The 22,224-nt window shown below is 44.1% G+C and overlaps 1 long non-coding RNA gene across 2 annotated transcripts in view; it reads left to right on the forward strand.

The window, feature by feature from the left end:
• Positions 1-1,529: 1,529 nt before the first annotated feature.
• LOC112651522 (uncharacterized) overlaps positions 1,530-22,224 on the forward strand; it is an 80,625-nt gene continuing 59,930 nt past the window's right edge. The window contains exon 1 of one of the 2 annotated variants that reach the window (XR_007410062.1): positions 1,530-1,658. This is a non-coding gene — a long non-coding RNA (uncharacterized LOC112651522). Of the gene's footprint in view, positions 1,659-11,035; positions 11,307-22,224 lie in introns of those variants that run through there. The other variant, XR_007410061.1, reaches the window with a different exon arrangement.

Consider the following 22,224-nt stretch of genomic DNA (forward strand, 5'->3'; position numbering starts at 1 on the left):
CCACCAGGGCTGCCCGGGTTCTACTTTCATTCACGTTAGACCCACTTGTCAGTTTGTTTTCTTGGCTACACTTCTAAAGCTGAAAGGCAAAAACTAATTGGACCTCAATTAACACGAACACTTGTTGGAAGGCTACTGGATGGCCTACGCATGTGTTTCAGGTGGTACTATAAAGCCAAGTGCTCTGTTGTCAAGGAGCTTTGTCTATTTGATTGTCCTTACCAGACTCAGCTATACACCTATTATGAGCTCCAGATGGCCTGTCTCTGGAGGCACAGACAGCTTTGTTCAGTGAAGGTCAGGTACCAAAACTGGTACCTGGAAGAATAGCCTCATCCGGCCTTGTGGAGCTGAATCCTTAGAAATTACCATGATGTTCTGATAGTATGTGATTGGCCCTTTCAAGCACTGCCCTTTACCCGCTGGCTGTTACCACCTGAGCCATGCTTGGACTAGTCCCCAGGGCTCCCTCAGCCAACCAGCTGAATGTGTTCCCAGCCAGTCAGCTGGGGCAGTGTGTAAGTTTTGGTCCATCGTGGCAACAGCAGGGTGTGTATGTGTGTGAGTGCACATGTGTGTATGGAGGCATGTGTGGGTGGCAGGTGTTAAGCATAACAAGGCTTTCTGTCCAATGCAGTCCATTCTAATTTCTTTTAGAGCCTGGCCACTTATATACACAGGAAATTAATACCATGTGTGTGAGGCAGTTGGAATTTTCTCATTTTCAGAAGGAACAGTAAGTTATTTGAAACATCAGTTTCGACAAAGCGTCTAAAGTTCCCTCCAACATATTCATACCTTCCCAGTAAAGTGTTATTGCCGCCAGGGGCATGAAGATTGGTTGGGGTGGGGCAAAAAGGTATTACAATGGTTTGTGGCCTTCTCAAGGTCTACAGTTCATAAACAGAAATCAACATTGTGGGGGAAAATAGGAAAAAAATGTATAAGGGCTCTGAAGGGGGGGACAACAGTACAAAGTAAGGTTGAGAAACACTGGTCTAGCTCCAAGAAAACTAATGTATCTTAGGAAGATGTGGCCCTAAATGAAACCGATTTTATGAAACTAGTGATCAGAGATGAAGAGTGATTTAGGAAAATAGAAGCAGAATTTGAATCCAGCCCACCTTCTGGTTGTGTGGAAATAAATGTACAAGTAACCTAATTTTTCTGCAACTCAATTTCTTAATAGTGACCCTTGTGAAGTCAGTCCTCTCAACTGTTGGCCTCAGGCGACCATTGACCTGCGTTATGTCACTACATTTCTGTCGTAGAATTTCATATAAAAAGGATCGTATAGTTTGTAGACTTTTGTTCTGATTTCTTTTGCTCACCATGTTTTTGAGACCCATCCATGTTGGTACACACATTAATACTCCATTTCCTTATTTTTGGCTAATTGTATTCCGTTTACCAATTTGTGGCAGTTGGGGTTATTTACAGTTTGGGGCCAGAGAGTATTATGCATAATATTGTTATGAACATTTGTGTATGAGTCCTTGTGTGGATAATAGCTTTCCAAACATTTTTTCCTAGTCCTTGATTCTTGGGACCAGATGCCATTGGATACCAGATATGCTTTTTGGAAAATACATACATAAACTGTGTCATGAAAAACAAAAGACAAAAAGAGGAAAGGAAAAATACAAATGGTGAATTTGGTAAGTAAATTCTTTTTGAAATTCTGTATATCTTACAGGTATTTACTGCTAGAAAGAGCATTATTTCAGAAAATACTAGAAGTGTAAAAAGATATATTAGAAGTGTAGAAAAGTATGTTAAATTATAAAAAGGTACTCAAATATGTACAAAATAATCATACTACTGGTAAAATGCTGCAAAACTAATAAATGATTATGTAAAATATAAAACTACTTTCAAGGTATCTTTGGGGAAATTGTTTATAAAAATCTCAATTTATAATCCCTAATTCAGAATCTTAGGCAAAAAAAAAAATCATTAGGAAATTGATCATTAGGCAAACAGGTTTAGGTAAATTCACTTTAGACAGATTTCGTGGTTAATGGAAAGGAATTTGATTAATTGGACCTACATGGCAAGAGGAGAGGTCAGACTGGGACTGGGCCTCAGATTTCTCTTATGGTCTAGCAGGTAGACAGAGGTGCCATTCATGGGCAAAGTGAATCCAGGAATGGAAGGAGGATTCATGGTGGGGTATGAAGGGCAGATAATAAGTTTAGGTTTATTTGTGTTGAGTCTGAGTTGCTTGGTAGACTCCAAGTAGATGAGTCCAGCAGGTAGTTCTGTTTATGGAGCTCAGGGCAGAAATCTTGCCTTGCAAAGCCATTAGCATACAGGCATTTGGGCATTTGTGGACACATGTGGAGCTGCAGCTGGAGAATCTCTGTAGACTTCTATTCCGATGTAAGAGAGAACGAGGCTTTCCCTCCAGTCGTGTCTTCAGGAAGCTCCTCAGATGCTCCAGTGCACCGAAAGTGTCCCTGTGGTCCTATGCTCAGGTGCATGTGGCCTTGACTTGCCAAGTTGGGGGTGGGGTGATGTCCTCTACACTGGGTGACGTCCTCTACATTGGGTCTGTGTCTGAAATCACTGGATATTTAGGGGTTGGTGTGTGTTGGAAACTCTAAAGAGAAACTGAAAAGGCTTGATTCTTTGAAAACAACATTGGGGCATAAGTGCCATTGCTTTGGAACTCCTCCCTCAGAGTATAACCTAAGAAGGAAGCCTATGGAAGATTGTGGCAGAAGCCATTGTATCCATGTTACCTTTCTATCACTTCTGGTTTCATTTGTAGTTGTGGTGGACTGTTCTGGTGAGCTTAGAGTTATCTCATCAATTTTCTGATGTCTGCCTTGGGTCCTTTTCTTGGCCTGTGTGTGCTTGCAGCCCAGAAATGCTGGGGAACCAGTGCTCTCCTCACGTAGTGGGCACTGGGAGCCATGGATACATGCCGCAGCATCCTTCCTGGAGGTGGACAGTGCTGGAGGCACCCTGGGTACTTCCTAGGGGCCCTGGTTGAACCCTGTTACCTACGATGGCGACATGGATAAACACATCCTTAAACTTCCTCTTCTTTCTTCTCTCACTCTCTTAACTCTAGATTGCTGGAGCATGTCCCACACAAGTCACCTGCTCCCAAGTCCTTGCCTCAGGCTCTGCTTTTGGGGGAGTCTACCCTAAGATAGCTAGCTTTGTTCACTCTTCAACAAAACACTGTCAATCTGGGTGCCTCTCACTGGCCTTGGCTGAGGGGAGAGTCTGGTGCCCAGTGGATGTAGCAACACTCAGCCTTGGGGGGTGAGCAGGTGAAGGGGGAAACAGGACTGTGGGCCGGATGTGTCCATGAGCACACGTGTTACTGTTGGAGAACTCTGGAAGTATTTGGCAGCAACTTTGCTGGGAGATGGGAATCTGTATTGTCAGAAATGGGTCAGAGCCAGTGAAACACTGGTTATAGCAAGATTTGTTATCATCAGAGTATGTTGTCTGTGGAGGCAACGAATGATGACAGTGAGTAAAATTTCCTAGGAAAGGTCTGTGGTTCTCAACCTTTGGTGCACATCAGAATCACCTGAGCAACTTGAAGAACCTCAAGTATACTCAAAGTAGAATCTCTATGATAGGTTCCACAATTCCCCAGCTGATACTGGTACTCAATCAAGTTTGACAACCTCTGTTCAAAAGTGGGACAGAAAGAGCCCAGGGACAGAAGTCTGAGGAGGCACCAACACTTCAGATGCAGGTGGGGCAGGATGAGTCTGTGGGTGATGGTGAGAAGGAGCAATGAGAACATTGGAAAGTCTGGAGGAGGCTGACAGGCCTGGGGGGGGTGGGGAGTTGTTACCACATTGGGTGGTGACATCAGTAGGGGTGGCTTCAGGGAACCTGTGGGGCGGATGTCAGATCTCAGCAGGTTAGGGGAGGAGTTGGAGGGGCACAGGAGTGTCCACCGTCACTCTCCTGTGGCTCCCAGGTCACCCCCCCCCCATCTCCCACCAAATCCTAACCAGCTCGTGGGAGAACAAGTGACTGTGAGCACCTAACCCGGAGGTTAGTACAATCCCCAGCGCCGGGGAGACTGACGTGGTGTCCCCTCTGGGAAAGGACCCATGAGAATCTCTAATAGGGACAAATCTCAAGAAACTAAGAAGGAAAAAAAAAAAAAGACTTTATAAGAAAAATATGAAGCATTTCAAAACTGGACAGAAGGAGTGGGTCTGAATTTTGATTTTTTAAAAAATGATGTCTAAAAAACCTGCCTTCCACCCTTGGGTGGCCTCAGGCGGCAGCCCCCAGCGACCCGTCCCCACCCCAGGGTAGGTGGGAGGGAGAACTCCTTTCAGGGCATCTTCTCCGTCCCCCTGGTCTTGCCTTGTGGCACCGGGGCCTCTAGATGGCAGTAAGTCTCCATCTCAGGAGCCTCCCCTCCCTGGTGCTAGGGCCCTGGGAAAATTGCTTTCTGGTGGAGAGAAATCAGAGGCATTTCTTCAGAATTGACTGGAAGCTGCTGAGAAAGCTCTTCCTTGCCTCTTAGTTCTTGAAAGGCCTTTGAAACACTGGCGAGAGTCCAGCGTTCGGAATATTGAAATGTAAGCGAGGAAGGCGCTGCTGTATTTATGAGTAGCCTGGAGGGGGGCGGTGTTGGGAGGGAGTGTGGCCTGAGAGGAGCTCTTAGGACAGCTTCCCTGCTCCTGGGGAGCCGCAGCTCCCCTCTGCGTGGTGCTCCGTGCCTCACACTTCCTTTTTAAAAAAATATTTCATTTATATTATATACATATCATTATATATATTATGAGGGACAGACAGAGAGAGGCAGAGGCAGAGGGAGAGGGAGAAGCAGGCTCCCTGTGGGGAACCCCATGGGGGACTCAACCCCAGGACCACGGGATCATGACCTGAGCCAAAGGCAGCTGCTCAGCCCCTGAGCCACCCAGGTGTCCCACACTTCTTACCCTTCTTAACAGGGGCATGGCGGTCATCTCCCTTCGAGGTAGCTAATGCCAGCCTGAGCCAACCTTTCTGTTTTTGTGTTTTGTACTTCTCTGCCATATGCTGTCAATGGGCTGAGTGCTTTAGAAATCCCATTTGACCTTGCCAGGTAGGTTCTATTTGTGCCCTGTTATTTAAATAAGTGAAACACTTGGCCAAAGTCAGTCAGGGATTAGCGTTACAGCTGGGATTTGATTCTAGAGCTTGAATTCTTCTTCTCCCCCTTTTTTTGTATATTTTTTAAATTGGAGTTCGATTTGCCAACACATAAGCTTGAATTCTTAATCACTATATTGCCTTAAGGATGATGTCTAAAAAATACCCTCAGGCCTCTGGGAAGGGAGGTCCGTGGCGGGCCAGGGGTCAGTGTCCAGGGAGAGTGGCTCAGGACATGGGGCCCTGGAGAGGGTAGAAGAGTTCCAAAAAGAATCAAGATGTGTTTGGGAGCCAAAGATGTGATGCTTTCCCTTCTCATTGCTGCCAGGAGTCAGCTGTACCCTGGTTTGGGAGTGGGCTGTTAACGGTGGGTATATGACACCGCCAAATGCATTCCGAATTTTTAGTGTGAGAGTCAATGATTTTCTTGGAAAGCAATCAGCAACATGACCAGGTCAAAGCAGTTAGCAGCTCAAACTCGATCCTGAAAAGGAATGGGCAGTTACTGGCCTCTTGTGTCTTTCAGGGGGGCAGTATTGGTTATTGGGGTGAGTGTCAGAGAAAGGTGACCTGAGGCATATGAACCAGGAGAGCTTGGGGTCAGGCTACAGGCAGATGTCCCTGCTGTGAACTTCTTACAAGGGAGTCACCGGAATGAATATTCAGATTTTGCTTTGGAGAATGCAGACAACAGAACTGAGGTTGTATTACCTTTCCCCAGCTTGCCTTTAGAATGATTAATAATGTTAAAAATTGGTCATTTATTGGTTATGTGCTTACTGTGTGTCTGGCCCTGTAATGGGCCATTTATGTGCCTTGTCTCATTTAGTTCTCATGCAACCCCAGGAGGTATTATTACCTCTTCTACAGATGAGGACACAGCCTCAGAGAGGTTAAGTAACTTCTCCAAAGTCACACAGAGAGTGTCAGAGGCCTGGTCTCTCTGACGTCAGGGCTGCTCTTAACCACTCTCTTAGGCAGCTTCTTCTCAGAGTGTTGACCATTAGTGTGACCATACCTGGAGGCAGAGGCAGAGATGTAGGGACAGGAACATGATCTTTGCTAGAACTCTAAAGTCACAGGCTCCCCTATGTCTTTCCAGAGTGTCTAGGGATTCAGGCTGCAGAGAAGTAAGTGAAATGTAAAGGGAGTTTTTGAATCCCACACCCCCCACAAGGAATGACAGCCTTTCTACCCCAGAGCTGTGAAGGTGAGAGACAAGTGTGGGAGGGCTGGGAGGCAGGCCCTGGGCTTCTGGAATGGAATCCCGAGGTTGGCCACTTACTTGTAGTCCTTTGCCCAGCTATATGGCTACTGTTAACTCTATCAGTACCTTATTCAACTGCATATAATTAATACTAGTATTCATACTCATGACACCTTAATTGTGGGTGGGGGCGCTGTCGTGCATGGAACAGCTCAATCCTGGGGTCACTGAGGTGACTGACTTTGCAGCCACATTTGCCTTACACCCCCTTCCAGTGCTCAGAGTGCTCTTGCTGTGTTACCAACATCCATCCTAAAAATGCTGTCAATAGCTATTTTCCCTTTTTTCCCCAAGCATCCTGAAATGTTTTGCATGTGCTCTTCCTACTGAGAGATAGAAGCCTGGTGTTATAGTTTATTCCCATTTACGAGATGGATAACCTTAAAAACAAATTGGAACCTGAGCTGTGCTTCCACACAACAGCCTTCTTTCATATCCTAGAGATAGAACAAAAATATAGAAAGACAGAAGCCTTATTTATGGAAATGTAGAGGAAAACATTTTGAACATCCATTTTATCAGCACTGCATTTTGCTACTTAACATTAATCCTTTGTTTCATTTGTATTCTTTACTAGGAACACATATCCACGTTAGCAAAGAAAGAAAATTAAAACCTTGTCAATCATAAAAATGAGTTGATTGTCTAAATGTTTTTATCTAAATGGTTTTATCTAAGTGTCTTTTTCTACATGTTAGCCTGATTTTTCCCTGCATATATACTTTTAAGAAAAATTTGTGTTTCTTCAACCTATGAACTAACATTTATTAAGCTCTGTGTATATGCATTATTTGGGGCTCTCGAGGCGGGGGAGAGCACAGATTTGTGTATATTTTCCCTCCACAAAGCTCTACAGGCTGGCCGGGAAGAAACCTGCCTATCCATGGTAATGTCAATAGTCATCGCTTCTATTGTTAGTTATGACAGATGAAAAGCACAGATAGGTCCTCTAGAACTTCACAGGGAGGAAAGGGCTCCAGTGAGTGGGCTATTCAGAGAGGGGATCCTGGAGGCAGGGATCATTTATTACCCATTCAACAAACATTTGTTGTGCCAGCCGCTGAGCAGCTTGCTAGGGCTCTGGTGACAAATTAGATAGCTCTTCAAGGGACTCCCATATGGGGAGCAAAACAGATAAATAGCCAATTATAATCCAGACCTGGGGAACTGGGAAAGGCTGAGTGGTTTGTGTGTTAAGTGTGGCCTAAGGAGGAAAATGGAGGTGAGTGTGGCTAGATTCCAGCTTCTAGCCACCCCTGGAGGGATGCCAGGAAATGTGAGTACTCCAGAGCCCTTTGTCACTAGCAGGGATGCCCTTTTGCTAATCCTGCCAAGGTGCTCTATAGCGCCAGTGGCTGCCCTGAGGGCGATCATTTTTTTTTAATTTTTAAATTTATTTTTTAATTCACATACAATAAAATCCACTAGTTTTGATGAGTTTTGGCAAATTCATAGTGTTTAACCACCATCATGATCATGGTACAGCACAGTCACATCATTCCCTACCCCTCCCTCCTTCAAATTTCTTCCCACTTCTTTGTGGTCAAGCTTTCTCATTCCTGGCCCTGGAAACCACTGTTCTGTTCCCTGATTCTACAGTTTGTCTTTTCCAGAGTGTCATATAAATGGAATCATATGGAATGTAACGTTTGGAGCTTGATTTCTTGCACTCAGCATAATGCATTTGAGGTTTGTCCATGTCATTGCCTCTATTGCTTGTTCCTTTTCACTGCTGCAGTCGTATTTCGGTGAATGGATGTACCACAGTGTGTTTATCCGTTCCCAAATTGAGGGGCACTCTGGTTATTTCCAGTTTTTGGCGATTATGCATAAAGCCACTATAAACATTTTCATATTTTTTAAATAAAGCATTTAAGATTTGCAATTATTTGCATTTCAGTTATTCTTTTTTTTTTTTTTTAAAGATTTTATATCTTTTTTTTGAGAGTGAGAGAGCATGAACAAGGAGGGGGGCAGAGGGAAAGGGGGAAATAAACTCACTGAGCGGGAAGCCCAATGCAGGGCTCAATCCCAGGATCTGAGGATCATGATCTGAGCAGATGCTTAATTGACTGAGCCACTCAGGTGCCCCTCATATTTGTTTTTGTGTGAACATAGGTTTCATTTCCTTTGGGTAATTATTGGGTAATTATCTAGGAGTGAGATTGCTGGTTTGTATGGTCAGTATATATTTGACTTCATAAGAAACTAGTAAAATAATATAAAACTGAGATTAAAACAAACTGTTTTATAGTGGCTGTACCCATTTACATTCCTATCAATCTGTATGAGAGTCCGTTTTCTCCATATCCTCAATATACCTGTTGTCTCTTAGGTTTTTGATTTTAGCCATTCTGACAGGTGTGAGGTGATATTTCATTGCAGTTTTGGTCTGAATTTCCCTGATGCTGAGTGATGTTGAGCATCTTTTCTTTCTTTCTTTTTTCTTTTTTTAAAAGATTTTATTTATTTATTCATGAGAGACACAGAACGACAGAGACTGGCAGAGGGAGAAGCGGGCTCCCTGCGAGGAGCCCAATGCTCCCTGTGGGGATTTGATCCCAGGACCCCGGGATCATGACCTGAGCCAAGGGCAGATGCTCAACCACTGAGCCCCCCAGTGCCCCACATCTTTTCATGTGTCTGTTTGCCATCTGTATATTTTCTTTGGAGAAAGGTCTGTTCATGTCTTCTGCCCATTACTTGATTGGATTATTTGTTTTTTGGATGTTGAGTTTTAGAAGTTCTTTATATTTTTTGGATACCAACCCTTATTCTGCTATGTCATTTGCAAATATCTTCTCCCATTCGGTAGGCTGCCTTGTTTCCTTTGCTGTGCAGAAGCTTTCTATTTTGATGTAGTCCAGTAGTTTATTTTTACTTTTGTTTCCTTGCTTCAGAAGACCTATCCAGAAAAAGTTTCTATAGCCCATGTCAGGGACATTTCTGTCTCTGCTCTTTTCTAGGATTTTATGGTTTCAGGTCTTACATTTAGATCTTTAATCCATTTTGATTTTGTTTTTGTGTATGGTGTAAGAAAGTGGTCCAGTTTCATTCTTCTGCGTGTGGCTGTCCAGTTTTCCCAGCACCGTTTCTTGAAGAGACTTTTTTTCCATTGGATATTCCTTCCTGCTTTGTCGAAGATTAGTTGACCACAGAATTGAGGGTCCATATCTGGGTTCTTTATTCTGTTTCATTGATTTATGTGTCTATTTTTGTGCCAGTATCATACTATTTTGATCATTACAGCTTTGTAATAGAACTTGGAGTCTGGAATTGTGATGCCTCCAGCTTTGTTTTCTTTTTCAAGATTGCCTTAGCAATTAAGGATTTTTTTGTGGTTCCATGCAAATTTTAGGATTGTTTGTTTTAGTTCTGTGAAAAATGCTGCTGGTGTTTTATAGGGGTTGTGTTAAATGTGTAGATTCTTGCTTTGTTTCAACACCATTTGTTGAAAAGACTATCCTCTCTTCATTACATTGCTTTCACTTTTTTGTTAACAACCAACTGGCCATGTTCATGTGAGTCTATTTCTGGGTTTCTATTTTGTTCTATTGATCTTTGTATCTGTCTTTTCCTCCAGTGAGTGTGGTAAGTCTTTTTTTTTTTAATTTTATTTTTAAAATTTTATTTATTTATTTATTTATTTATTTATTTATTTATTTATTTATTTGAGTGGTAAGTCTTAAGAGACACAGTGAAAGGGGAGCATGTGGGAGAGGAATGATGTGGAGGGGCAGGAAGGGCTGGAGATTTTTCAGGGGATAAAACCTTAAGTTTTTTTTTTTAAAGACTTTATTTATTTGAGAGAGAGAGAGAGAGAGCGAGCACACAGGCAGGGAGCTGGATGGGGGCTCCATCTCAGGACCCCGGGATCATGACCTGAGCTGAAGGCAGATGCTTAGCGGACTGAGCCACCTAGGTGCCCCCAGGTGATAAAACCTTTTAATTGAGATCCTGTTGGCTAAGAGTTGAATGAGGAGAAGAGGATAGGCACCATGTTCCCAACAAAGGCTGGAGGGCAAGAGAGAAGGGGGTGGGACAATTCTATGATTCTCGGAGTGGCTGGGACGGAGGTGCAGAGAAGTCTTAAGCCAGGGTCAGGCCAAGGGAATGTGTGCTTTGATCCAAACAGTAGGGTGGATACAGTCATTTCAGATGACATTTAAGTGGGTCTCCAGGATGAGCAAAAAAACACCACATTCGGTTCTCTTGTCATTCAATCGACACCTTGTTCCTATCCCTAAAAGAGGGAGTCTGGCTTCCTATAAGAAACACACGCCAGGCTCAGGGGCTCGGTCACCTCCCAGTGGGGAGACCCCTTCAGCGCAGGACCCACAGCACCCTAGTTATTTGTACCTATGTGGATTGAAACCTCTTTCTCCCTCTTGCTTGGGGAGGTCTTGGTGAGTAGCAGTGCACTTCTGGGAAGACACCTGCAGGTGGCAGCAAAACCAAGGCTCATCAAGCGGAAGGCTCCCAGTTCTCTCCCTTGATGTTAAAGCAGCTCTCCTATTGCAGAGCACATCGAAATTTGGTGTCTGCATAACAGCAGGCTTGTTTTTAACACCCCCCCCCCCCAACCCTGGAAATAATATTCTCTAAGTCTTTTGGAACCAAACCTGCCAAGTAGAGTGTAACATGTTTCCTAATCATTTGGGCCACATTCTCCCTCCTGAATGGGTGTTGGTTTCAGTGGGAATGTTTTCTGCAGCTGTGGATCATTGAGAAGATGGTTCCGATTTGCTCTGGTAAGCTGAAGAAATAGCCAAGCACGTGGCATGAAGTGAAATAAGGACAAATGCAGGCGACACCCTGGAGGCAGGCAAGTAGGGACAAAAGAAAGTCTGGAGGGCAAGGTGGTGAACTGGATTCCAACCCGGCCAGCACTGTCGCTGAGGCACACCTCAGCCAGGTAAGCCTCTTCCTCAGAACATACTCCTCCCCCACTGCTCCTGACTTCTAGAATCCTGTCATGCAGGACAGAGCCTCTCAGAGAGTTCAGCTGTTACTTCTGCAGGGACGTCATCCCCCCTAACACCCACCTCCCTCCTCTCCCACTAAACCAGGTTATGCACTTGCTCATAGCTCAGGGCGCGCTTCCTCTGTGGGGCTTTTCACAGTGTGTCATGATCTGACTGCAATAATACATGTATCATCTCTCGCCTACTAGATGGTACATCCCACGAAGGGAAGGAGAGTTTTGTTTTGCCTAATTCTTTATTCTGCAGGCATGGCATGGCTCCTGGCATGACTGTGGCACAGTTATTGACTGAGTAACTCAATGATTATGTAAACAGAAGAAGGAGTGTAATATAAAGGCAGAGAGCCAGGTTGATCTGGGTGGAAGTCCTGTGTCTGACACTTACCCACTCTCTGTTCTTGGATGTGCTGCTTAAGCTCTCCAAATTTCAGTTTTCTCATGTGGAACATAGAGGAAATAACGCCTATTTTGCAGGATGGTCGTAAATATACGAGAAAAATCTATGTAAAGTGCTTAGCACAGTGCTTGAAACAGAGCAACTCTTCAAATATGATAGCTACTTTCATTTTTATAGAGGAGGCTTCATATGCAATTTTCTGGGGGCAACAACAGGGATTTGAGTTCGGAAGGAGATGAAATGACTAACAAGAGAGCTTGTCAGAAAGTTTTGGTGAGAGGGAGGAAGAGAGAACTGTTGGAGGCAATGGTGCTGCTGTTGTAGCTGCGGCAGTGAGCTACTTGGCAGTCCTGGAACCGTTAAAATGTTCTGAGCTAGAGTGTGGAATGGGACAATACTGCTGGGAGTCAGAATAAATAATAAGCTGACTGGCTGGAGCCACAGCCTGGTTTAAAAATGGAATGTCATTGGCTCATCGATAGAAGTGTCAAGAATGTAAGGGTGAGCAAAGCAATCAGATATTTAAGTGCCAACAAGCCAGTTATAAAAAAGGACTGTGTTCAATGGAAGTGCGGCTAAAGGAAGCTACAGGCGCAGGGTGAGAGTTGGTGTCTTCTTCCCAAGAAGTGCTTTCCAGCTGTTGTGTGTTTGTTTGTTTGTTTGTTTATTTATTTATTTATTTATTTATTTATTTATTTATTTATTTATTTATTTTCTGTTGTGTGTTTAAAAGCAGCTCTTTTAAAAGTGCTTTTGGGGCAGCCCGGGTGGCTCAGCGGTTTAGCATCGCCTTCAGCCCAGGGCCTGATCCTGGAGACCTGGGATCCCACGTCAGGCTCCCTGCATGGAGCCTGCTTCTCTCTCTGCCTGTGTCTCGGCCCTCCCCCGCCCCCCCGTCCCCCCCCCACCTCTGTCTCTCATGAATAAATAAATAGAATCTCTTAAAAAAAAGTGCTTTTGAGTATCAGGAATATTCACAATAGGTAAAAAGTAGTAAGGATCCTAATGTCTACCAACTGATGAATGGGTGAACCAAATGGGATATGGGATAGCCATATAATGGGATGTTATCCAGGCATAAAAAGGAATGAAGTGTTGATCCATGCTGGGACATGGTTAAACCTCATAAACATTTATACTGAGTGAAAGAAGGCGGACACAAAATAACAAATATTGTATAATCCCATTTATACGAAGAACCTAAAATAGTTAGATTCATAGGGACAGAAAACAGGGTAGCTGCTCCCTGTGCCTAGGGGTATGCCTTGGGGAGGGACTGCTAAGGGGCTTGGGTATCTTTTGGGGGTGATGGACATATTCTAAAATTAGACTGTGGTAATAGTTTCACAACTTTGAGTATACCAAAGACCATCGAAGCATGCACTTTACGTGGGTGAATTATATGGTATGCGAACCAGATCTCTTTAATAAAGATATTAAAAAATATCAGGGAGGCTTTTTTACTGAGTATCACATTACAGTCACTTGAGGAGGCTGACCAAAGGACTGGTTCGCAGGGCCCCAGCTGCAACCAGTGAAATCAGAATATCTGAGGAATGACACGGGCTTTGGGTACCCCCCCCTTTTTAAAAAAATATTTTATTTATTTATTCATGAGAGACACAGAGAAAGGCAGAGACACAGGCAGAGGGAGAAGCAGGCTCCTTGCGGGGAGCCCGATGTGGGATTTGATCCCTAGACCCTGGGATCACACCCTGAGCCAAAGGCAGCCGCTCAAGCGCTGAGTCACCCAGGCGTCCCAAGCTTTGGGTCCTTGTGAAGTCGGCCTTGACAGCTTCTGGCCTGGATGATCAAGGAAGTAGATTTGGATTTTTCTGCCTCTAGAGGACCTACTAGGGGGAAAGACTGGGCACATTCAGTTTTGTTGTTGATTTTGTCGATCTGTGTGTCTGAGGTAATTCCTGTTTACTTTTGCTTGAAGGCAGGGGAATGGCTGAACTCTGTGGCCTTACTAGAATCTTTCCCATTTAGGATTTTGTGATTAAATTCATCCATTGCAAATGTGATAAAAAGAGACAAGCATTTGCTCTAGTAATGTCTGGAGCTTTAGTACAACTAGAAACATTCTGTTCATTTGAATTTAGTAAACAGAGATAATGACACGGGTAATAACATGAACGTTTTCATGCCAAAATTGTACTTCCTACTTAGACAAATTAAAATGATTAAGGTCTAGGAAGAAACTTTTGTTTCATTACTGCTGTCATCACTATCAATACCATAATCAAGAGCAATTAATTGTCTTTTTCTTGTCCACTTTGGCCGGGGCAGGTCAGCCATGTCTTGTTAGGCCAACCAGGTTATTTTTTTGAAGAATAGTAATCAACGAATGTCCCTGTCAAAATCCTTATGAAAGCTGACCAGAACTAGTTTGAATTGCAATAACCTTTTAAAGAATGAAGAGGGTTGCTGATATCTTGAATTTTGCAGTGCAAGAAATGACGCTGGGAACGTTCAAAATAAACACATTAGAATAGAGAATGTCATCCTATTAAATTGGATTTTGGAAGGCAGCTCTAGTAGCATGAAAGGAGGAAAAAGAGATAAAGAACATTTTCCATTTATTGAGCTACTATGAGTCAGACATAAAGCTTAATGCCTCCTACTATGTCATTTTATTCTGCCTCTAATCATCTTTCCAGGTTAGCATTTTCTTTTCTTTTCTTTTTTTTTTTGCATATGGGAAAATGAGGCCAGGGAGGCCACCTGTTTTTGCCCCAGGCCCCAAGCTTGTAAGTGGAGGTCTTGACTCTGCCTCTAACTCTGTCAACTTGTCATTCTGAAGAAAGGGTAGATTGTTTCTATTTGACAGCTTTGTGTGGGAGAGAGTGCTGAACATTAGAAGACCCAATTTCAAATTCTGTGTGGTCTTAGGCAAGTCACAACCCCGGTGTCGCAGTTTCCTGAGCTATAATTGAAGGTGAGAACATTTGGCCCCCGGGATCGTTAGGAGGCAGATGAGTTGCCAGGTGAAAGTGCTCAACAGCTTACCTGGCACTGTATATAGGTGGCACTTTACAAATGTCACGCTGGCCACTTCGCCTTTGGGTTTCTAAGCCGTGCAGAAGCTTGTGTGGAAGAGGTGAGGCATGTTGGGAAAATCGCCAGCCTCATGTTAGAGTGAAAACCGTCTGCACCAGGGGTCAGGCACGAACGCCCAGGCTAGAAAGCCTTCAAGTGGGTTCTGTGTGGGCAGGTATTTTGCTTTTCAAAGGAATTATTTTCCTGGCTTGAGTTCTTTCAGGAAACCATTAGACTACAAACTAAGAGGAATAGATGAAGCATCTGCTCTCTGCTAGGTGCTCTGGGGAACAGCTCCATCTTTCAGGATTTCAATGTGCAGTTGCGGAGGGCAAAGCAAACATATGTGAAACAAGAGCAGCACTGAAAGAGGTATTCCTTTTTTTAAAAAAAAAAAGTATACATCATGAAAATTCAAAACTAATAAAGGGTATATGGTGGAAAGTTATTTAGCTTCCTCCTCCCCCCCCACCCATGCCAAGCACCTTTCCTGCCCTGGTTCTCTTTACCCTATAATCGATTTCTTTGTACTTTCTGAAGAAATTCTTCCTATCTGCAAATATATAGGTATGTAGAGCACCTTCCCTTTATCAAAATACCAAATGAGACGTACTATAATACTGTTCCACATTTTGCTTTTTAAAATTCATAATAGATCTCAGATATTGTGCTGTATCAGTACATATTGATCTCTCTCATTCTATCTAATGGAATTCCTTTGTATGAATGTACTGCACTTTAATTAATGGCTCCTTATCAATGGTCTTTTAGGTTGTTTCCAGGCTTTTGCTACCTGAACAATGCCGCAATAAATTTTCCTGACAAAGAGCCATAATTAAGGGCTAAATTGTGTATTCAGACTGTAAGTGATTCTTATTTCACAGCATGGGTGCTAATGGCATTTTGAGCAGGATAGTTTTTTGTGCTCCAGGACTATCTTGCCCCTGGCATGATTTTTGACGTTTCCGCTCTGGACCTCTCCACCCTCCACCCCCTGCCCCATCCCGAGTTCCAATATGCTCCCATTGTGACAACCCCAAATGCCTGCCCCTCCTTGTGTCTAAATTCCCTTTGGGAGGATGCCATTGTCCAGAGTGGGAACTGTAGCAAATGTGGAGAGTTGAAGCTGGAAACCCAGAAGTGGGGGAGAGGAAAGGGATGGCTGAGCCGGACTCTGAGGACTGGTGCAGGATTTGGGGACAATTAGAGAAAGGGCCAGGGACGGAGTCACCTCAGTGAGGGCTTTCCCTCTCTCCCTGCACCTGCCAGCTTACTTCCAGAGAGATGGCGCGATGTCTGTAGAGCTGATCGACCTGCTGAATGGTTGGTCCTCAGCCTCTAGTGTGGTCCTGGAAGTTCTCCTGGGTCTTGACTTCAGTTTGCCACGCTGCCCTGTTGGCCCCAGGGCCCTCCAGTCACAAGGGTGGAGTTGCTGGCCTGGTGACTGTTCACCAGTAGAACAGGGATAGCCATCAGTGCAATTGAATGGGGCCACCCAACTGGACTGGGGGCGGATTACACAGTGCTTGAATTTTCGCTCTGCCGTTTCTGTGCCTGTGAATCATGAAGTCTTGGGCAGTTGTAGTCAAGGCTTTACATCGTCGAGTCCCCCTCAATTGGAGAGAGTGAGTCAGAGTCAGGTTGATGTCTGTATCAGTGAGATGCAGGGAGAAGAGTTGCAGGAGAGCCCACAGGTAAGGGGTGTTAGGGACTGGGGGAGGAGAGGGATGGATTCTGTGCCAAGGGAAAAATGATTGAAGTCAGTGATTTCCTAACTGGGTTTTGCATCAGAATCAGTTAGAAAAAGTATAAAAAAGAAAACAGTGCATATATTCCTTGGCTCCACTCCAGACTGAAGAAATTGGATTCTCTAGGATTAGGGTCTGTATTTTTATTATGATCCTCAGGCAGTTCTTATGCCCTGTAGTGGCCAATCAAGCTTGGAAAACCCTGATTTAAATAGAGTCCAATCAAATAATTCCCACATCACAAATGAGAGGGTTAGAGGAGCTCGGCATGTTGCTTTGCTGGCTATCTGCCCTGTTGGTAAAGGGAGTGAGCAGGTAATATGCTAGGTGGTTAATTATATTGGCATTTATTCATTCTGAAATGTTTACAAAAGTAATTAGAAGTCAAATTAGGTTTGATGCTCAGTGACCTTTAAGGAAAGGCTTGGCTTCAAACAACCAAAAAAAAAAAAAAAAAAAAAAAAAAAATGCTTATTTCAAAGGTTAATCAGAGCAAAACACAGCATGATTAGCTGGGATCTCCAGCATGCAAAAGTAGGGTGTTATTTGACATTAAGGATGAGAGGAAATGGAGATCACTTCTGGGTTGTTGTTTTTCTGGATTGATTGAGAATGTGAGAGCCACCTTCTTAGAAATAAGAATCCCTCTCAGTATGAGCCTAGAGGGGAAAAGGTGTTCTGAGAAGATATGCTGATCAAGTCTTCCTAGATCCGAATCTTTCTTGACTAGCCTAGCAGTTTTCAACTTTTTGCCTGTCCTGCTGGGAAGATCTTTTCAACTGTGAATTCAGAGGTCTTGCTCTAATGGGGAAGCATCACCAAACTGGACCTCTGTCTATTCTTACCTCAAGGCCTAGAGACTATCATCCCACCTTCCAATGGTGCTAAGTCCTCGCCTCTCTATGCAATTACTTTCTCCCTAGCCAGGGATGGGTATCCAGGATCCCAGGGTGCATTTTCCTGACAGTGGAGTTCAGGCTGACCAGCTATGTGATTTTAGGCAAGCTTCCCAGCCCTTCTCTATTCCTCTTTTGCCTTTCTAGATCCATTTTCCACCTTGTCCTATGCCCTGGGAGACTTCTTCTTCTTTTTTTTTTAATTTTTATTTATTTATGATAGTCACAGAGAGAGAGAGAGAGAGAGAGAGAGAGAGGCAGAGACATAGGCAGAGGGAGAAGCAGGCTCCATGCACTGGGAGCCCGACGTGGGATTTGATCCCGCGTCTCCAGGATCAGGCCCTGGGCCAAAGGCAGGCGCTAAACCACTGCGCCACCCAGGGATCCCCCTTGGGAGACTTCTATAAACTGCATCATGTGGACTTCCTTGCCAGCTGACTTCCTGCTGGGTTCAGCCAGTACGGGGAAGGAATGTCCCTTACCTGCTTGTTTGGGTTGCCCTGGACCTAGGAAGAGCCCTCCTTGCCAGCCTCACCTCCACCTCTGGGCCTTTCTCTGAGCTCCCTTTGCACCTTCCTTCCCAGAGGCAGTGATGGCCTCATCCACTGGTGGTATTTCCTGACCTTGGAGAACCTCTGTAAATAATACCTTTAAGAGAGTCTCTTCAGTTCAACACTTTGAGGGATCTGTTTATTTTAATTTATTTTTTTACATTTGCTTTTATTTAAGTCTGATTGGCCAACATACAGTGTAACACCCAGGCTCATCCCATCAAGTGCCTTCCTCAGTACCCGTCACCCAGTTACCATCCCCCCCCCACCTCCCCTTCTACAACCCTTTGTTTGTTTCCCAGAGTTAAGAGTCTCTCATGGTTTGTCTCCCTCTAATTTTTCTCACTCAGTTCCCCTCCTTTGAGGAAAACTGTTTTAAATCTGAGTCCTGCCTGATGGACTTTTAAAAAAGTTATCAAGTGGGGGAAGCAAACCTTCCCCTGTCTGCCTTGGTGTAGTTATGCAGATAACTATGAGATCTATTTGGGGAGTGTGCTTCAGAAGTGGAAGTGTTCTAATGTGGAGTGGCATCGGAGTTACTGCTATGTGGCTCCAAATAATGTCTGACACATCTCATAACCCTATGGCATTTTGGAGTTTTCAATATTTGATATTTACGTAGTAAATTCTCGATTAAGTCAGAGAGCAGGAAGTGGGGAGACGACGACAAGACTGTTTTCCTCCTTTCAAGTATGTAGACTCACCATGTTTTTGGAAGATAACAGAAGTGCCTGGTTTTATTGTCTTTGTTATTTATAGATATTACTTCCAGATTCTGGTAATAGGTTGGGGTATATATATATATATATATATATATATATATATACATACTATATACACACACATATCTATCTTAGTTTTCAGGTTGCATTAACTTTTGGTTTATGTTTGGGTTCTATAGATATTTTGTTTAAAGTTAGGAGAAGCTATGTCAAGGATTACTGGAAAGACTTCATTTTAGCCTAAAAACCTCGAAAGCACAAGTTTTTAAATGGCTACACACATTATGTCATAATTTGTTTAACCATTGCCCCATTGTTAGATAACCACATTGTTTCCAGTTTTGCTCTTTGATGAATAGTGCTAGAGTGACCACTCTGGCGCTTTGAGTAGTGTGCACATCGTTCAACAATGCTAGGCACTGCTCAGGTCAGGTCCTCGTGGATGCTGCAGTAAATGAGGCAAAGCCCTACTGTCATGAACTCACATTCTAGTTGGGGAGAGAGAGAAAATAAAGAAACAATTGAATGAGAAGGGTAAGGCGGGGGAAGGGAGATAGATAATGGAATGCCTGTTTAAATAGGGCAATCACCAAAAGCCCTTCTCATATGGTGATCTGAATGATATAAGGGAGCAAGCCAGGCAGATCTCCGGGGGAAGGGCATGCCTGACAGAGGGAATGGCAAGTGCAAAGGTCTGGAGGCAGGAATGTGCTTGGTGTGCTTGGGGAACAGTAAGGAAGTCAGTGGGACTCAGAGGAATGAGTCAGGGGCAGTAGTAAGAGCTGAAGTCAGAAGCAGAACTGGGGGCAAGATCTTGAAGAGTCTTATAGGCCATTGGAAGGGTTCTGATTGGTGATGGGAGACCCTGGAGAGATTGGAGCAGAGGAGTGACAGGATCAGACTTTGACTTAAAAGGCTTTTTTTTTTTTTTTTGATTAGAGAGAGAGAGAGAGCGAGTGCAGGGAGAGGGACGAGTAGATAGGGCATTGAGTGCAGAGACATGGGACTCGATCTCATGACCCTGAGATCATAACCCTGAAATCAGGACCTGAGCAGAAATCAAGAATCAGACGCTTAACCGACTGAGCCATCCAGGTGCCCCTAAAAAGGCTCTTTTGATTGCTGTGTGAAAGCTGCTTTGAAGGGGGCAAGGGTAGAGTGGGAGGTGACAGGAGGCCTTGGGAATAATCTGGGGAGAGGTGATGGTGGCTTGGATGAGGGTTGTCACAGTGGAGGTCATGAGGAAGGTGGATTGGGGTGTATTTTAAAGGCAGGGGTGGAGAGTTTAACCATGGCTCGAAGCAGAGTATGAAAGGAAAGAGTTAAGGGTGACCCTGGGCTTTGCCCTGAGTAATGGTGATTGAAGGATAAACAGATGAATGTTTTGTTAGGGCAGGAGTTTTCAGTCCAGGGCAATTTTGCCCACCCGGGAGACATTTGGCAGATAGCCTGGTGTCACAATTGGAGTGGAGGATGTGTAGGCAGAAGCCAGGGATGCTCTAGACCACCCACAATGTGTAGGAAAGCACCCCACACCCCATAAAGCATTATCTGCCCCCAAATGTCAATAATGCTGAGACTGAGAAACCCAGTGTTAGAAAAATCACTTTTTTTTTTCTTTTCTCAGCCTCTTTCTTCTCTTGGCTTTATTCTCTTCCTCTAGATGGTAGGTTTCTTTGCCATGTCTGGTACAAGTTAGGAAATGATTGGTCCACGTGTCCTCCCTCTGTCCCACCAAATGTGAACTTTAAACTCTTCCACATTCAACTCACTATACATGGTCTCTGTTTCAATTCCACACTTTTAGCCAAGAGAATTTCCTTGGCCTGGGCATTTTCTCTGTTCAATCAGGCATGTCAGAGGCAGGCCCACATGGGTCCCCGTCTATTTAACAAAGATGGTAGGAAAGATATTCTGGGAAAGAATGAAGGTCAGATAAGAAAATTAACTGGAGTGTCTCTTGTATGAACTTGGAAAATTCAACCTGAAGACTTGACTCCTGGGGGCCTTGCACAGCCCATACAGCCATCTAGGCCCCATCCTTTAAAATTAGCAGGGGAGGGAAACCACAAGAGAGGGGTGATGGCTAAGGATCTCCCAGGCCATATTCCAAATCTGGATCCCCACTGAACTGGACATAAAAGAGAAGGCTGCTTGCTGTGTTTTCCCCTTCTCTTTTTAATTGAATTTGAATCCAGCATATCTTCAGAGGAAATCATCTGGAGCAACAAACACTCATTGCTAGTGACTGGCATGAAAAATAATAGTGGAGAGAAAGCATGGAATACACTGTGCATTTATTGTGACATATGGTTCTCCTCCTGGATTTTCATTGACTTTATTATCCAGGCAGGAACTTGTTTTCATAGAGAAAGGGGTGTTCTGCAGATGGCAGCATATTGGAATCATTGTCAAAAAGAGGAGAGATGATATCAGCCTCGTATTGAATCAAACATTCAGTTAAGAATTAGTCTGAGATAATTTTTCCATGCAGTAATGAGCATTTTAATATTTCCAGCCTGCTGTTCCACATGACTAATGCACTTCTCACAAAGGGATGTCTCTGGGGGCCTTAGAATCGGGCTAATAACAACTGTGGTAGGGACAGGATGATGATGGTGAGGAGAGAGGTAGCTCAGGGATGTGCTGGAGGACTCCCAGCGTGGGCAAAGCAGGAGACTGTGGTGACCAGAATGACTTGCTTACTCCTCCCACCCACTGGAAGTAGCTGCATTTCTCAGATCAGTGAGTTAAAGCTTTGAAAGTCCCTGTCTACAGGTCCCTTCATGTCATAGCCTGTGTCAATACTTCATTCTTCCTATGTTTTTTTTATTTTATTATTTTTTATTTTTTTACATTTTTATTTATTTATGATAGTCACACAGAGAGAGAGAGAGAGAGGCAGAGACACAGGCAGAGGGAGAAGCAGGCTCCATGCACCGGGAGCCTGACGTGGGATTCGATCCCGGGTCTCCAGGATCGCGCCCTGGGCCAAAGGCAGGCGCCAAACCGCTGCGCCACCCAGGGATCCCTCATTCTTCCTATGAATGAATAATATTCCACTGTGTGGATGTCTCACAGTTTATTTAATCCATTTATTAGTTGATGGACAATTGTGTTGTCTCTAGTGTTTGGCTGTTGGGAGTGATGCTGCTGCAAATATTCATGTGTAGGCCGTGTGTGCTTGAGCCCTAGCTGGTCACCTTATAGAGACAATGGCTCTGGAAGTCTGCCATGATCGGCCTTCTTCTCTCTTCCCTCTTCTTCCTGCCACAGTGGATTGCTCTCTCCACTCTCGAGATCTTGTGCATCTTTCCATTATTAGACTTTGTTGCAGTCTAGTATGATGTTTTCCTTGTCATCCCACCTGTCACCTCTGTGAAAGCAAGGACTGTGTCTAATTCTAAGCTAGTTTTACGTCTTAATTGCTGGCTTTCCAGTTATGGCCTTTAGAGACAATGGGTTTTTCTATTGTACTTCATTTATTTATTTA

This window comes from Canis lupus, chromosome 4 (genome assembly GCF_003254725.2).
Source record: "Canis lupus dingo isolate Sandy chromosome 4, ASM325472v2, whole genome shotgun sequence".
Classification (NCBI taxonomy): domain Eukaryota; kingdom Metazoa; phylum Chordata; class Mammalia; order Carnivora; family Canidae; genus Canis; species Canis lupus.